This window comes from Chiloscyllium punctatum, chromosome 34, assembly GCF_047496795.1.
Source record: "Chiloscyllium punctatum isolate Juve2018m chromosome 34, sChiPun1.3, whole genome shotgun sequence".
In the NCBI taxonomy this organism is placed as follows: Eukaryota; Metazoa; Chordata; class Chondrichthyes; order Orectolobiformes; family Hemiscylliidae; genus Chiloscyllium; species Chiloscyllium punctatum.
In genome coordinates, this window is record NC_092772.1 from 253,403 (window position 1) to 266,508 (window position 13,106).

The following is a 13,106-nucleotide window of genomic DNA, read 5'->3' on the forward strand; positions in this document are numbered from 1 at the left end:
GGAGGGCTGCCAGAATTCTTAAATTTAGGTGTGGACAAGTTGAATCGAAGGGTCCGTGCTGTGCATCTCTGAGGCTGTAATTAGTGCTCCGCTTCCATGCACCAATTCTCCCATTTCCCAATCCTGCACTAATTCGGGAATTTCACCAACTCACCCATTGGGGTTATCCTGCCCCAGTCCTCCCACTTAGAATTTAATGGCACCTGCAAGAATTCTCCAATTATTGTTGCCCTGCATCAATTCCTTCCATTTAGTTGTTCCCTGATACACATCTTCCACGTTCGGATGTCTTGTTTTTTTTTTCCATTTAGTGATGCACTGAACCGAATCTCCAATTTACCAATGCTTGCAACGTTTCTTCTTTTTATTGAATCCCTGACCCCTATTCCCCAATTTAGACATGCTCTGCTCCAATGTTCCAATATATTGGCACTCCCACCAATTTTCTAATGTAATGGCACTGTGCACCAGATCTCCCATTTATTGTTTCCCACCAAATCTCCCATTTTCTCATATCCCTGGACTAATCCTTCCATTTACTGATGCCTGAGCCCGATTCTACCATTTAAGGGTGCGCTACTCTAATTCTCCCATTTACTGTTGCAATGCACCAATTCTCTAATTTAGCTCCACTTTGCACCAGGTCTCTCATTTACTGAGGTCCCACACTGATTCTCCAATTCAGTGTTGCCTCGCACCATTTCACTCAATTGCTGATGTCCTGAACAAGTTCTCCATTCAGGGTTTTGCCTTTCACCAATCCTCATACTGACTGATGCCCTCATCCAATTTCGGGGTGCCCTACTCTCATTCCCACATCAAGTATTGTCATGTCCCAATTCTCCCATTTCGTGCTACACTGCACCAATTCTCCCATTCACTGCGAAACTGAAACTCTCACATTCGGTTCTAACTGCGCTAATTTGACAAATTCTCTTATTTCGATAAGCCCTTGCCCAATCCATCCATTTAGTATTTCCTTGGAATGATCCTCCAATTTTGTGGAGTGCTGCCAGAATTCTAAGACTGAGTCATAGACAAGTTGGAATGCAGTGTCTGTTTCCATGTTGTACATCTCTATGATTGTATGACTGTTTATGACTCCGCTGATCTGCACCATTTCTCCCATTTACCAATCCTGCACCAATCCTGAAACTGCACCAATTCTCCCTTTGAGTATTATCCTGCCCAATATAAAGGCACCAGCATAAATTCTCCAATTATTGTTGCCCTGCCTCAATTCCTTCCATTTAATTGTTCCCTGAATCACTTCTTCCACGTATGGGTGCCCTTCTGATTTCTTTCATTTAGTGATGCCCTGAACTGAATCTCCAATTTACCAAACCTTGCACATTTCTTTTTATTGATTTCCCTGGCTCCGATTCCCCAATCAGGAATAGGTTCTTGTTGTACTTTTGAAACTGGCGTCATAATTCAAACTTTTATGTTGGGGCAGTAGAATTACCCTTTGGGCAGAGAACTGGCTCGAAGGTCGAAGACAGAGGGTGGTGGGGGAGGGTTGCTTTTCAGACTGAAGGCCTGTGACCAGCGGTGTGCCCCAAGGATCGGTGCTGGGTCCACTGTTGTTTTGTCATTTATATAAATGATTTGGATGTGGCCATAGGACGAATGGATAGTACGTTTGCAAATGACAGTAAAATTGAAAGTGTCAAGGATGGTGAAGTTGGTTACCTCAGAAGACAACGGGATCTTGATCAGATGGGCCAGTGGGCCGAGGAGTGGCAGATGGAGATTAATTTAGATAAATGTGAGGTGTTGCATTTTGGAAAGGCAAAAGAGAGCAGGACATTTACACTGAATGGACAAGGTACTAGGGATGTTGCTAAACAAATAGACCTGGAGTGCAGCTTCATAGATCGTTGAAGGGGGACTAACATTTCGATAGGATAGTGAAGAAGGCTTTGGTCATTTTTGCCTTTATTGCTCAGTTCATTGTGTAAAGGAGTTGGGAGGTCATGTTGCAGTATTGGTTCGGCCACTTTTGGTATATAATGTGCAATTCTGGACTCCCTCCTATAAGAAGGGGGTTGTGAAACTTGAAAGGGTTCAGAAAAGCTTTACAAGGATGTTGCCAAGGTTGGAGGTTTGTGCTGGAGAGTAAGACTGTATAGGTAGGGGCTATTATCCCTGGAGCGTCAGTGGCTGAGGGGTAACCTTATAGAGATTCACAAAATCATGAAGGACCCTCAATAGGGTAAAAAGGCAAGGTGATTTCCCTGTGGTGGGGGAGTCCTGAAGCAGATGGCATATGTTAAAGTTGAGAGGGGAAACATAAAAGGGACCGAAGGGGAACATTTTTCACACAGAGTGCACTGTGTGCATGAGCTGCCTGAGGAAGTAGTGGAGTCTGGTACAATTACAACATTTAAAAGGTATCTGGGTGGGTGTAGGAATTAAAAAGGGTTCAGAGGAACATGGGCCAAATTCTGACAAATAGGATGAGATTGACATCGGATATCAGTTCAGCATGGATGTGTTGGATTGAATGATTTGTTTCTGAGCTTATATTGCTCTAAGTGGGTTGAGCTCCGGATTGTCGATTTATGAAGCAGAAAATAAAGTATGGCACAGAGTTAGACCGAGAGATCCTGCTGATCTCATCAGCTTTATCCTGTATCCCTGATCCTCCTCCTTCAATCAATGCATTTTTCTGATCCTCATTCAGAATTCCTGGAGCTCTGTAACTGCCCTGGAACAATGTGTGGAAAGTCCTATTGCAGTCCACACGAGGTACCTTTCCCACTGCCCTGCTCCCACGGCCTGCAATGCTGCAGACTGAGCAGACAACCCGAAACACAATGATGAGCTCCTTCTGGCCCACGGCCCTCCTTCTCACTGAATGAAGACAATCACCAGAAGCAGAATCCAGCTCTTGTTGGAGCCTTGAATACCTGACTCTGTCTCACTGAGTGAAGATTGGACTCAGAAACAGAAATGAAATCAACTTCCTATCTGCATTGTGTCACTCGTTAAGATCTCTGTGTGTCTGAGTTCAGGTCATTTGATTGGAGACTGTGGATAGTGGGTCCCCAGTGAAATGGAAAGAATGGAGGAGGAGCTCACTGAGGGACATCTCTCAAAGTGAGAGTCAGAAAGATGCTATTCCACATTGGAAGTGTTTAAGGGGAATTGATTGCTCAGAATAATGTTATACAGATGTTTGTAAAACTTAAAAACTCTGTTTTGTGGCTGGAGTTTATTTTGTCCTTGTATAGATTTGACACATTAACCCTCCCTCCCCACCACTACAGAAGCTGTTGGAACTGTTCAGTGTTTCCAGCGGCTTCTGTAATTATTCCAGGTTCCTGACGGGAGCAGTCTCTCACTTTTCGAACAAAACAAACCCATCCTTGTGCTGTACCCAATATTTCAATAAGAAATGGGAAGCAGCAGAGGGGAAAGCTTCCGAGATGCCGAGCAATTTTGCCCGGTTCCACACTGCAATTCACAGGATCCATCGCCTGGAAAAGCATGGAGCAATCTGACCGACCCGGTTCCATCCTGGTAATTTACCTTTAAAAGTCGACTTAGAAACCACAACACTGCGATGGCCAAGAATCGAACCCGGGTCAACTGCTTGGAAGGCAGCTCTGCTCCCCACTATCCCACCATCACCCTGCTCCCAGCTCCCTCCCCATTCCCAAACACACTTAACAAGTCCGTGATCATCACCAACTGGATCGGCGCTGAAATCCAAACAAGAAATTGCTGGGGGATCTCAGCAGGTCTGACAGCACCAGAATTTGGGCGGCAAGGTGGCTCAGTGGTTAACACCAGGGTCCCAGGTTCAATTCCAGCCTCAGGCGACTGTCTGTGTGGAGTTTGCACATTCTCCCCGTGTTTGTGTGAGTTTCTTCCGGGTGCTCCGGCTTCCTCCCACAGGCTAAAAATGTGTAGGTTCATTGAATTGGCCTTCGTAAATTGTCCATTGTGATTAGTCAGAGGGAAATGGGTCTGGGTGGGTTACTCTTCGGAGGGTCACTGTGGGCTGGTTGGGCTAAAGGGCCTGTTTCCACACTGTAGGGAATCTCATCTAATCTGCTGGGGTCTGTTTGCCGAGCTGGGAATTTGTGTTGCAGACTTTGTCCCCTGTCTAGGTGAGATCCTCAGTGCTTGGGAGCCTCCTGTGAAGCACTTCTGTGATCTTTCCTCCGGCATTTATAGTGATTTGAATCTGCCGCTTCCCGTTGTCAGTTCCAGCTGTCTGCTGCAGTGGCCGGTATATTGGGTAGAGGTCGATGTGCTTATTGATTGAATCTGTGGATGAGTGCCATGCCTCTAGGAATTCCCTTACTCTTCTCTGTTTGACTTATCCTATAATAGTAGTGTTGTCCCAGTCAAACTCACGTTGCTTGTCATCTGTGTGTGTGGCTACTAAGGATAGCTGGTCGTGTCGTTTCGTGGCTAGTTGGTTTTCATGGATACGGATCAGTAGCTGTCTTCCTGTTTGTCCTATGTAGTGTTTTGTGCAGTCCTTGCATGGGATTTTGTACACAACACTGGATTTGCTCATGCTGGGTATCGGTCCTTCGTTCTGATGAGTTGTTGTTGGAGAGTGGATGTTGGTTTGTGTGCTGTTATGAGTCCTAGTGGTCGCAGTAGTCTGGCTGTAAGTTCAGAAATGTTCTTGATGTATGGTAGTGTGGCTAGTCCTTTGGGTCGTGGCATGTCTTCATTCCATTGTCTTTCCCTGAGGCAACTGTGGACGAAATTGTGTGGAGTTTGACCCCACCCCGCAGCTCACCAATAGGATAAACAACACACTGAGAAACCTACAAAAGAAAATGGACAAATAACCAGATTAGAGCTCCAGAGAATGAAAACTAAAAGCAACAACACCCCCAGATTCTATGGACTACCTAAAGTGCACAAACCAGACATCCCACTCAGACCCATAGTATCACTACCAGGGACACCATCACACAAACTGGCTAAAGAACTACAGCAGAAACTGAAACACCTGATCAGCCGATCCAGACACTCTATACAGTCAACACAGGAATTCTTGGACATTATCAGAAATATACACATAGACAAGGAAGAAACTATGGTCTCATTTGATGTAACTGCACTGTTCACCTCTATTGACAAAACCCTAGCCAGAGAAACAATAGCCAACCTGCTGGACATACAGAACAGACAACAGGACGGGGAACCTATCAAAAAGACGGCATACTCAAACTACTGGACCTTGGCCTCACAACACACTTCACATTCAATAACCAAATATATGAACAAATCAACGGCACACCCATGGGCTCACCCATCTCTGGACTCATAGCAGAAGCGGTAATGCAAAGATTAGAACAAACAGTCTTACCGCAAATTCAACCCAAACTCTGGGTCAGATATGTGGATAACACCTTTGTAATCATTAAAAACACAGAAATAGAGAACACACACCGGATCATCAACGCCACACTCACAGGAATCCGATTCACTAGAGAGGAAAATAAGGACAACCAACTCCCATTACTAGACGTGATGGTACAGAGAATACCGAACGGAGAATTCACCACGAAGGTATTCGGGAAAAACACACACACAGACCAAGTCCTGAACTACGAAAACAACCACCCCAACACACACAAAAGAAGTTGCATCAAGACACTATTCAAAAGGGCCACAACACACTGCAGTACACCAGAACTGCAAAAAGAGGAAGAAGAACACCAATACAATGTATTCACCAAAAACGGATATCCCTGCAATTTCATTCGGGATTGTCTGTATGGATTTGCTGGACGACTGTCCTCTGATATTGATGAGGGCAGTGCAGATGATGTGGTTTATATGGAGTTCATTAAGGTCTTTGACAAGGTCCCACACGGAAGGCTGGTCCAAAAGGGAAGATCCCATGGGATCCAAGGTAAGTTGGTAAATTGGCTCCACAATTGGTGGAGGGTTGGTTTTGTGATTGAAAGCCTTTGCCCAGCGGGTGTACCACAGGGATCTGTTAAGGAACCATTGCTGTTCATTATGGACATTAATCACTCAGATGTGAAAGCAGAAGGTAACATTAGTAGGTTTGCAGATAACATGAAAGGTGAGGGTGTTGTCCACAGTGAGGGGGATGGACTCAGGCTGCAGTCTGATATCGATCAGATGATAAACTGAGCAGAGTAATGGCAGATGGAGTATACTTCTGATCACTGTGAGGTCATGCACTGTGGGAAGTCTAATAAATGAATGATATACATCATGAATGATAGGTCCTCCTGGAGTACTGAGGAATACAGGGACCTTGGTGGGTAAGTCCCTGAATGTCTGAAGGTGTCAGCACAGGTAGACAGGGTGGGGAATACACCTGAACTGGGAGCAGGAGGGGGACCCACATCCTGATGGGGAACGTTGCTGGAGCTGCTCGAGAGGATTTAAACTCGTCTGGCAGAGCTGTGTGACCCCAAAGAGTCGTAAGGCCAGAAAGAAAGTTGAGGCTGGTACAAATGTTCAAGACGGCAATATAAGTAGACAAGGCTGGCAAGAACATAGCAGACAATTAGGGAAAACTGGTGGATTAAACTGCAGTTATTTCAATGCAAAGGGCCAGACAGATAAGGCAGATGAACCCAGAGCATGGATGGGAACATGGGATTGGGATCCCATAGATATTACAGAAACACAGCTGAGGGAGTAACAGGAGCAGCAGCTCAATGTTCCGGAGACAGATACTACAGGAAGGATAGAACAGGAGGGAAAACAGGAGGAGAGCTGGTGGGTTTGATTGGGGGAAACATCCCAGCAGTACCTCGAGGGAGGATTCATGTAGGATCGCCCAGTTAAACGATATTAGTGGAACTGAGAAATAAAAATTGGTCATTAGTTTTCTACGGTCGGACTACAGCGATAGGCAATGGGAGATGGAGGAGCAAATATGTCAGGAGATTTCAGATACCTCTTAGAATAATAGGGTTGGAATGATAGGGGATCTTAACCGTTCCAAACCTGGACTGGGATTGCTACTAAGTTAAGCATTTGGATGGAAGGAATTTGTTAAGTGTGTTCTGAAAACTCCCAGTTATTATGTAAGTGGCCCAACTGGAGAATGGGGCTATACCTGACCTCCCCTTGGGAAACAAGGTCAGGAACGGGACTGAGGTGTTAGTGGGGGAGCCCTTTGGAAAGTTACCACAATTGTATTAGTTTGAAAATAGCGATGGAAAAGGACAGGCTTGGTCCACAAGTTAAAGTTATTTAATGGAGCAAGATAGTATTAAACATGAATTTTTAAAGTAGATCTGGGGAGGCTATTTGCAGATAAAGGGAAGTCTGGCAAGTAGGAATATTTTAAAACCGAGATAAAAGGAGTGTTCAGCGCCAGCGTGTTCCTGTTAGTGTGCAGCTCAATGCTGACTGAATTAGGAAACACTGGCTGAGCTTCGAGGCTGGGGTCAAGAAAAAAGGGGTCACATGTCAGATATAACTGGCTGACTCAAGGGAATCCCTTCAGGAGCATCGGGGCTGTAGAAATACACTTAGCATGGAAATCAGGAATGAAAAAGGGGACATGAGATCGCTTTGGCAGAGACAGTTAAGGAGAATCCAAAGAGACTCTACAAGTGTATTAAGAGCAAAAGAAGAGCTCGGGACAAACCCGGTCTCCTTAATGATCAATGAAGGCAACGATGTGTGAAATGACAAGATCCAAAACAAATATTTCACTTTGGAACTTACTGTGGATAAAGACTGGGGCGCTCAGGGAACTAAACAGTGTTTGGCCTGACCACTATTGGAATACTGTGTGTAATTCTGGTCTCAATGCCATCGAAAGGATGTTGTGGAACATGAAAGGGATCAGAAGAAATGACCAAAGATGTTGCCAGGGTTGAAGGGTTTGTACTTCAGGGAAAAGCCTGAATAGGCTGGGACTGTTTTCAGTTGAACATGGGAGGCTGAGGAGTTAACCGATAAAAGGGGTTTAAAATCATGGTGGTCATCGACAGGGTCAATAGACAAGGCCATTTCCCCAGGCGAGGGAAACTTTTCAAAGGGGTCTAAAGGACAACTGGCTCCCGCAGAGTAGATGGAATAAGCTGCCAGAGCAAATAGTGGAGGCTGATAGAAATACATTTAAAAGGCATGTGGATGGGTGTATGAATAGCAAAGGTTTATGGGGATATTGGCAAAATTGTGACAAATGTGACCAGAAACGTCATGCAGGAGTTGGTCCGAAGGGCCTGTTTCTGTGCTGAACATCTCTCTGACTCAATGTCTTGAAATGAGTCCACATTATAGAAAAGGAGGTGCTGGAGGTTTTAAAACACAAAGGTAGATAAATCCCCAGGACCTGATCAAGTGGATCTCAGGACATTGTGGGAAGCTGGTGAAGAAATTGGAGGGCCCCTAGCAGAGATATTTGTACCATAGAGAGCTATGTGTGATAGGCTGTTAGACTGGAGGGTGGCATTGTGGAGCGTGAAGAAGGTTTTCTGAGATTACAAAGAGATCCTGATAAAATGTGTGAATGGCTGAAAAACTGTAGATGGAGTTCAATCTGAATAAATGTGAGGTAATGCATTTGGTACAACAAATACGGGCAGGACTTATACAATTAATGGCAAGACCTTCAGTAGTGTTGTAGAACAGGGGGACGTCAGGGTTCAGCTACATAATTCTTTGAAGTTTGCAACATGGAGAGACAGGATAGTTTAAAAAAAGGTGCTGGCCTCACTTGCTTTCATTGCTCAGTCCTTTGGATATAGGAGTTGGGAAGTCGCATTGAGATTATACAGGCCATTGGTGAGTCCTCTTCTGGAATACTGTGTCCAGTTCAGGTCGCCCAGTTATAGGAAGGAGATTATTCAGCTGGAAAGGGTTGGGAGGAGATTTACTGGGATGTGGCTGGGTACGAAAGGCTTCAGTATAAAAAAAGGCTGAATAGGTTGGTATTTTTCACTGAAACCTGAATGTTGACAGATGACCTCATAGAAGTTTATAAAATCATGAGGGGGATCGATAGAGTTAATGGGAGTTGTCTTTTCCCATGGACAGGGGAGTTTCAAGACAAGGCACTACATTTTTAAGTTTAGAGGAGAGACATTTAAAAAAAAGACTTGAGAGGCACATTGTTACACAGAGGGTGGGTTGTGTGTGAAATGAACTTCCCAAGAACATGGGGACAATTACAATGTTTAACAGACATTTAGATTAGTCCAGGAATAGGAACGATGTGAAGGGAAATGATCCAGAAACAGGCAGGTGGGATGAGATCTGTTTTAGAGTATGGTTAGCGTTAACTGAACAGTGCGGTCTGATTCTCTGACTATGATTATAATGTTGTGTCATTAATTAAGAAAGGCTGCAAGAGAAAGCCAGGGAACTACAGACTGATGAGCAAGACATCAGGGTGGGTGAGTTGTTGGAGGTCTTTCTGAGAGGTAGGACTTACATGCATTTGGACAGATAAGGCCTGATTACGGACAGCCAGCATGGCTTTGTGCATGGGAAAACATGTCCCACAAACTTGACTGGAGTTTGCTCAAGATGTGACCAAAATGATAGACGAAGGGGCCAAGGAATGAAAGATTGAGTTTAATTCAGTTGTTGGATTTAGTTCAGACAAACTAAGGAGGACTAACACGGGTAATGGTTGGGCCCTGGACAGTGTTGTAGAAAAGGGAGAGACCAAGGGGTGCAGTTACATTATTCCTTGGACTGGCATCACAGGGCGACAGGGTGTTGAAAGCGGCAATTGGCACACTTGTCTTCATTGGTCAGAGCATTGAGTACATGAGTTGGAGATATTGGTAACATTGTCGTCAATATTTCTCCTGGGCAGAGGAGGCCACGGGGTGACCTTATACAAGTTTATGAAACCATGTATGGTCTAAGTAAGGTGAATTGCCAAGGGTAGGTGAGTCCAAAGCTAGAGGCATAAACGTGAGGTGTGAGAGCAACGATTTAAAAAAGGGAGCTGAGGGACAACATTATCCACAGAGGATGGTGCATAGACGGAATGGACTGCCAGAGGAAATGGTAAAAACAAGTACAATTACAACATGGAAAAGACACTTCGGCAGGTACATGGAGAGGAGAAGGTTTGAAGGGATATGAGCCAAACACAGGCAATTCCGTCTCATTCCATTCAGGAAACCTTGGCCGAAGAGTCATGCCGCACAGAAACAGACCCAATGTCTCCAGTTATTAGAGGAGGGACTATTGAGACAAGGCATGTTGTCGAGACTGAAGCAAGTTACAGCGATACGGATGGTCATCTGGATTGGAGGTTTCAAATATGTGAAATAATTGGTGAGAGGGGAGGAGATGACAGAGATAGGAACTGTTATAGGAGTTAGAATGATTGAAGACACTGGTCCTCAATACAAGCCATAGATACAGTGTTGGAAAGGGAATAGGGAACAGAAAGATCCCAGGCAGCATTACCACCCTCTCGTGGGAGGCCTGCTTTCCCCTCAGTTGTTCTGATGCTCCCTAAGAAAGCACAGGCCTGGACTGATTAATGGGAACTCCCGATGCTGTCTCATTACAACAAAACTTGCAGCAGGCGTGGTGATTGAGCCTGGGGTGGGTCTGTACTGTGCTCCCCCTCCAGCACTTTCTCTATGTCATGTCTTGTTAGCTGATGTGTGGATCCCCCTTATTACTTTCTGCTCTGTGCACTGGAATGATCTTACCTGGCAGCAGGATTTATTGAAGACTCCCGACCTCCCTGACTTTGTCTTTCTGGCTGACCAACCATCATCCCAACCAGCAGTTGGCAAGTCTATTGAGTCTGGAACTTCATGAGTACATGTAGAAGACACAGAAATAGGCAGAATGGGCAATTAGACTAATGCTTTGAGGGTTACACATATAGAATGGCACTGAGCCCACAGAGATCTGGAAAATCCCAGTCTCCATTCCTGGCCTGTGCTGCCTCATCTCTCTGGAGTGGAGAATTCTGTTGGCTCATGATCTGGAGTAGCTTCAAAGGTGAGAGACGCTGACAGAGGCAGCAATTAGACCCACACAGTGAGGGATACCACATGGAGAGGTACTGAGTCATATCACCAGAGTGTCGGGTCAAACAATTGTGCAGGAAGAAAGAGTTTTGATTCATGTTGCACTGTGATATACAAACTGTAAGCAGGCGAAGTGATGGCCTAGAGGCATTATTGTGTGACAATTTATCCAGAAACTCAGCAAGTGTTCTCTGGACACAGGTTCAAATCCCACCATTGCAAATGATTGAATGTGAAGTAAATGCTTCAAAAACAATGTAATTAAAACCTGTAAATGAGTATTAAACAATTGCTGATGTTAAGAAACATCCATCGGATGCATTCCTGTCTTTAGTGAAGTAATCTAAGATGGGACTGGGATGCATTCCTGTCTTTAGTGAAGTAATCTAAGATGGGACTGGGATATCACAGGTATTACAGAAACAACAGCTGAGGGAGGGACAGGACAGGCAGCTCAATGTTCCAGGGGCCAGATGCTGCAGGAAGGACAGAAGGGGAGCTGAGAGAGGAGGAGAGCTGCTGGTTCTGATTGGGTGAAACATCCCAGCAGGACTGAGAGAGGATATTCCTGCAGGATCACCCAGTGAAGCTGTGTTCGTGGAATTAATCAATAACAATGGGTCTGCCCTTTCCTCTGATTGTTCTACAGACCCCGATAACCCCGCCCTCCTGCTCCTTGACCTTCTCAAGATGGCGGCCCTGAGGCCCGCGCTCCCTCTTCCCTCAAACAAATGGCGGCCGTGACTCTGGGCCGCTTCCTTGTTCAAAGACCGCCACCTCCTTACCCGGGCCTAGACGGTCTTCTACGAGTTTTTTTAACCTTTATGCGGGACTTGTGAAATCTCTCCGCTCCTTTCTCCCAGCGAGGCTCCCACACACCGGCTAACATCGCCGCTCTCTGGAGCCGATCGCAGCCGCTGCCGGAGAAAGCAACTCCATGTCTTTCTCGCTCTCTGTCCTGACCAATGTGACACTGCGCATGCTCTGCATAGAAACCAAACTGCGCGTGCGTCTGAGGTTACCGGTGAATTTGTCGAGAATATTCAAATCTGCACAGACTGATGGGTAAAATATTAGTCATTAACAATTGCTTTGTCAAGTATAGTCATAGAGATTTCTAGGATGTGAACAGGTCGATCGGTCTAACTCTACCATACCGGCTAGGTATGTAAATTAGCAATCGTTCTGGACGTTTGAAAAGAAGCTTCTTACTCGAGTTGTGCAAATCCATTGAAAATATGTACGTTATCAGATTTACATCTCAACTATTTCTTAAAATCTCACATTGATTTGTGAGAGAGGTTTAATACTCCACTATGTGGTAGGAACAATCAATCCTGCAGAACAGTTAGTTTTCTGACCAATCCTGAAGTGTTCACTCCTGGGGAATGCTTTGGCCCCGCTCCTCACTCACTCTGGTTGGAGGACCAAGCCACTGCTCGGTCCTCCAGTTCCGCCCCTTCCTCCCAATTGCAGAGTTGATTCAGGCGTGACTCAGCAGGCTGAGGGACAAGGGAAGTGAGAGTCGATGCCTTGTGATGCGGTGAAAATATCCCAAATCTTGGACCGAGAGGCGTGAGTTCAATTCATAGCTTGTGCAGGTGGGTGTAATAAAAACTTTGAACAGGTTCATTCGGAAAAATAAGGGAAGTCCGGATCAGAGTTAAAAACATAGAAAATGCATGCAATATGGTGGGGCTGTCAATGCCCAGAAGATTTTCACCTTTACCAAATGTTTCAGGACCCCAGTGGGTCCTAGTACAGACTGTTGCACTCCTAGTCCACAGCCAGATACCATGGTTGTGGGGAAAAGTGTCGTGGTGGGAGATAGAGATGCTTTTCCGGAACGTGCTCGGTTTTGGAGGTGAAATAGGCGAGAAGGAGTAGGGATTTTTATGGAGGCACTAGTTCCCCTCCTGTTGCAGCATCTTATTATTGCCCTGGCTTTGCCTCGTACATGTTTGGTGACGTTTGAGTTCTGGAGCCACAATTTCATGCTGCAACTATACAAAATGTTGGTGCGACCATACTTGGAATATTGTGTGCAGTTCTGGTGCCCATAATTCGGGAAGGATGTGGAAGCATTGGAAAAGGTGCAGAAGAGATTTACCAGGATGTTGCAAT

General features: G+C 45.4%; 1 long non-coding RNA gene across 1 annotated transcript; it reads right to left on the reverse strand.

The window, feature by feature from the left end:
- Positions 1 to 3,198: 3,198 nt before the first annotated feature.
- On the reverse strand, positions 3,199 to 11,936 carry LOC140458752 (uncharacterized). The gene is made up of 3 exons (XR_011953630.1): positions 11,768 to 11,936; positions 10,656 to 10,759; positions 3,199 to 4,793 (listed from the first exon to the last, which is right to left on the reverse strand). It is a non-coding gene; the product is annotated as an uncharacterized lncRNA (long non-coding RNA).
- Between the last annotated feature and the right edge of the window lie 1,170 nt (positions 11,937 to 13,106).